We start from the raw sequence: 4,832 nt of genomic DNA, 5'->3' as shown, positions 1-4,832 counted from the left end.
CTAGAGAAAGAAGCAATGACTATGAAATAACTATTTTACAAAAGTTCTGTACTGGCTTTTCCTTCCAGAGTAAGGAGATAACCCTTTATCTAGGCCAGACTTCCCCGAACTGGTGACATCTGTGGTTGTGGACTTCAGTTCCCATCAGCCTCAACCAGCATGGCCAATGGCCAGGAACTCTGGCAGCTGTAGTCCGAAACATATGGAGGGCACCAGGTTTGGGGAAAGCCACTCTAGGCTTTTCTTTCCTCAATATGCACCAATGACAAAAAGATGCCTGCTTGAATGGGCCTGTAAGGGCGCAATCCTATGCAAGTTTAGACGAAAAAAAGGCCTACAGTTCCCAGTATGCCCCAGCCAGCTATGCTTGCATAGGACTACACCCTAAGGCTAGTGGCTTCTGTCTAGTAGTTGTACTCCACCTTCTTGAGTGGGACTGAAGAAAGCTGTTTGGCTGTTTTGGAGTATAGCCCATGCCAGAAACATGGGTTCTTACGCCAGGCTGGTAGGGCGGAGCTCTGATGGGCTCTATTGCTTTGGGAGGAAAATGGGTGAAGCCTTATTGGCTACCATTATCTCTCTTGGCATAAATATACACCTAATAGAAAAAAAAGAGCAACAGAGCAATACGAACCCTCTTGGACAGTCATCCCAGAGGGGCTCAAATGGGGTGGAAGTTCTCCTCCCCCAGCAGAGAGAAGCCTCACTGGCAGCAGGGGCTGGCTACCCCAGAGGACCTACTTACACCCCTGGAAAGCTCCACAGGTGTAAATCTATCATTTACACCCACGTGTGCTCCAGCGGTCGGTAGTGAAAGGCCCTGAAATGGAGCATTGGGGGGGCGGGGCGGGGCGGGGCGGGGCGGGGAGGAGAGGCAGCCTTGGATCTGCCCCAGGATTCCTTCCCCCCCCCCCATGCCAACCTGGAGCTGGTGCAACTAATCCCTCCCCAATGGAAACAATGGGTGGATATAAAGAAAAACAAAAACATGAGGCAGGAGAAAAGGTGAATACATACACACACACACACACACACCCATTCTCCCCTAGCCAGCATGAGCCAGCTGGGCTTTGTAAGTGGCAGTCGATCTGCCACATTGCACCCACCACCACCAGTACTCACTCCTCACAACAAAACTTATAGAAGTCTGTCCCTAAAACCTCCTACCATTCATGTAAGACACCAAAATACCTCCAGTAGGTCTCCCTTAAAGGCTCAAATGCCACATATTTATTATGATTGTTCCTTTCACAAATGTATGTGCCGCTTCCCAACTAGATTCCCAAAGCGGTGCAACACAGAGGTATAACAATAAAATAGTCCCTTGATCAACAATAACATTCTTGACTCTAACTGGCTTAGAAAACTCTGACTCTAACTGGGTTAGAAAAGCTTGCGTAAAGTGGTAGATCTAAAGAAGACATCTAAGGCAACAATCCTAAATACACTGACATGGGAGTAAGCCTCACTGAACACAGTAGAACGTTCTCCTGGGTAAACATGCATAGGATTGCATTTTAGAGGTCACAGCTGTAGATGCCCGTCTGATCTCGGTTGGGAGTGCGGAGAGCAGGTGCTGCAACACTAGATGCTCTCTTACAAATACTCCTGAGGTGAAACTCAGCACCACGTGGCACCATCAGAAGTGCTCCTTCCGAGGAGAGCAAAGACCAGATAGGGACATAAGTGGTGATGCAATCCCAGTGTAACCAGGACCCACGTTGTTTAGGACTTTATATGTTAACAACAACATACTAATTTCTATTAACATCTGTGTCCTCTTTTTTGGCAATGCGTGAGTGGCCGCCTCGCTCAGGCCGAGCTCTTCTGCCCCATCCCCACTACCTAACAGGGCTTGATCCTCATCCGTTGGGTGGGAAAGGGGGTCACTCTCTACCAGAGCAGCAGTAGGCCTGAAAGGACATAAAACCACTCACAGCCATGCAAAAATACATCATACAAATAAATAGATGGGGTTTGCCAGAGCCTTGCTATGTTACCTGCCAGAGCCTTGCTATGTTACTACTTTTCAGTAGTTACTACTTTTAGTTACTACTTTTCAGTAGTAATTCCGTCGACACTGCAAAGCATTCCAGGAACCAATCTTGGCTGAAAAAGGGGTTATAAATGTGCTGAGTAAGTAAAACAAATAAACAGAGGCAAGGTTAACAGGGGAAGAATATGGCCAGGGTAGAGCCACAACCGCCCACAGAACTGCCGAAGCGTAAGGCCTGTAAAGTTAGTCCTGCAAACCAGGCGTCACTCCAAATTCATTAATTAAGTAATTACTTGGGGAGCGGGCCCCGCTGAGGGAATTCTGAATCAGCACCAACAGTTGCATGTCACATGTCACCCGGCGGGGCTTTTCCTCCCAAGGAAACATGCCTGTGGATCCAGAGATCCTTACCTGAGTGGGGTGTGCACTTTCGCTGCGCGGGGCAGCCTGGTGTCTATGCTTGTGTGGGTGTGAGAGAGAAAGAAACTGACAATCAGGAAAGGCCTGACTAACTAGACACCAGCAGGCCTCACTTCCGGTATGGAGGAGGAAGAGGAGCAGAGGCAGTAAAACCTGTGGCCTTGCTGCCTCCTGGCTCACTTTAGGCTCACCCCTTCTTAAGAGCCTCTCCTGCAGCAGTCGTCCCGCTCCCCCCGCACATCTCTCTCTCTCCCCCCACCCCGCAACAAAAAGGGGGGAGGCTCAAACTGCGCACCCCGGCTGCCGCTAGCTAGGCACTGGATGCCTCTCCTCATTCAATAGGGTAAGATCTCTCTCTAGGCCAAAGGTGGGCAACCTGGTGCCTCCCAGACCTTTTGGGCTTCAACTCCAACCATCCCTGGCTGGTCTGGCCAATAGTGAGAACGCTGGGAGTTGTAGTCCTAAAGAGTTCTGGAGGGGCATCAGGCTGGGGAAAGCTATGCTAAGCCAAGGGCAGACCAACTGGCGGTGTCCTGCAGATGTTTTGGACTACAGCTCCCATCAGCCCCAGGGAGCATGGGCACTCAGTGGCCAGGGGTCATGGGAGGTGTAGTCGAAAACATTTGGAGGGCATCAGGTTGCTTATTCCTGCTCTATGGAATTTTCCTGCAATCTTTCCGTTTTTCCTTATGTGTTTTCTTGCCTTGCTAGTCATGGTGTGGGGGGGGGGGGAGAGCGCTGTATCTGTCAAATATTTGTGTTTACCAACTTCTTCCCTCAATCAGCTCCTTTTAAATGGTCAGTGAGATTTAATGTCAAGGCATATGCTTGTAGACCCTCCCCCACCCCGCCTCTTATCTCTCTGGAATCTGCCTTTAATAAAGACATGTTTGTTCATTTATTTACAGGGCCCACTTTATGGGGGCCTAACTCACCCTTCTGTGTAAAGTTATTTATTTATTTATTTATTTATTTACAATATTTGTATACTGCTCCCCATCTAAAAAAGATTTCGGAGTGGTGAAAATAAAAAATAAAATAGTAAAAGAATAAAAAGATTAAAACACCATATTAAAATTATGCTTTTAAAAACAGAATGCCAATAGAAACCGTGGCTGGTCAGTTAAGGAATAAATGCCTCCTGGAACAGTGCTGTTTTCAGGAGGCACCGGAAACAATGCAGTGTTGGTGCCTGCCTGACCTCCACGGGCAGGGAGTTCCAAAGAAAGGGGGCCACCACGCTGAAGGCTCTTCTCCTGGTGGACTCCATTCAGGCCATAGGTCCATGTGGAACCACCAGGAACATGCCCTCTGATGACCTCAGTGACTGGGCAGGTTGGTAGGGAAGGAGGCGCTCTCTCAGGTATCCTGGTCCCAAGTTGTTTAGGGCTTTGTACACTAGCACTAATACCTTAAACCTGGCCCAGTAGCAAATAGGCAGCGATTGACACGATTAAACACGGCCTGCCCACCTGAGAGCGTTCAAAGGCGAGGCAAGCGGTGGCTTTGTTGCTTACAGACACACTCCCTACACTGAGAAGGATGCAACACTCACTTTGTTCTGAGTGGTGTTCGCTCACTCCACCTATTCTCCTGAAAGGAACTGCCTCCTAAATGGTGTTACAGCAACTACTTTTCATGTCTAGGGGTCTGCAAAGGTTCAGATAATTCCTGTTTCCCACCCTTGAAATCAGGATATGGTTTACACTGCTGATATAATAGAGGTTCAGTGATATTCTCTGCCTTCCATGAAGAACAGGCACCGCTGCTTGGACCAATCACTTTCTTTCAAGCCCAAACTTGGTAAGACACCATTGACTCAGCAGCTGTGTGAATGGATTTTGAAAAGTAAATTGTAGGTACGGGGAATGCAATCTGAATCAGGAACCTGGGGTAGGTGGTAAGGGTTCTTTAACTCTTTGCCCCCCATTGTGGTCCTGACCCAGATTGAGTCCCCTGAGCATGCTATTTGCATTGTAAAAAAAACCCCTCCCATTCCTTCCAATGTGAGTCCCCCCCCCGCCCCACCAATGCAAATAGCAGGGATGGGGGACTTGATCTGGATCAGGACTGCTCCGAGGGCAAAGGGTTAACGCCCCACTAACACCAGGGCCACAATTCAAATCAGGTCCCCCACATAATACATGTAGGAGCAGCCTTCCCCAACCTGGTGCCCTCCAGATGTTTTGGACTTCACTTCCCATCAGCCCCAGCCAGCATAGCCAATGGTCAAGAATTCTGGGAGTTGTTGTCCAAAACACCCGGAGGGCATCCTTTTGGGGAAGGCTGAAGTATGTTTGTTTTTGGCTCTTTTGGCAAGGGGACAGAAAGAAAATGGTGTTGTAGAAGATGCTGTCAGCCCAACTGGCTTTGTGTATGGAATTTGGAGGGAGGGGCCATCTTGTCCTCCACCTCA

This window comes from Heloderma suspectum, chromosome 2, assembly GCF_057233095.1.
Source record: "Heloderma suspectum isolate Gila_16-S chromosome 2, 16-S_ref, whole genome shotgun sequence".
NCBI classification, from domain to species: domain Eukaryota; kingdom Metazoa; phylum Chordata; class Lepidosauria; order Squamata; family Helodermatidae; genus Heloderma; species Heloderma suspectum.
The sequence above is the reverse complement of the archived record's forward strand: the minus strand, read 5'-3'. Positions refer to the sequence as shown.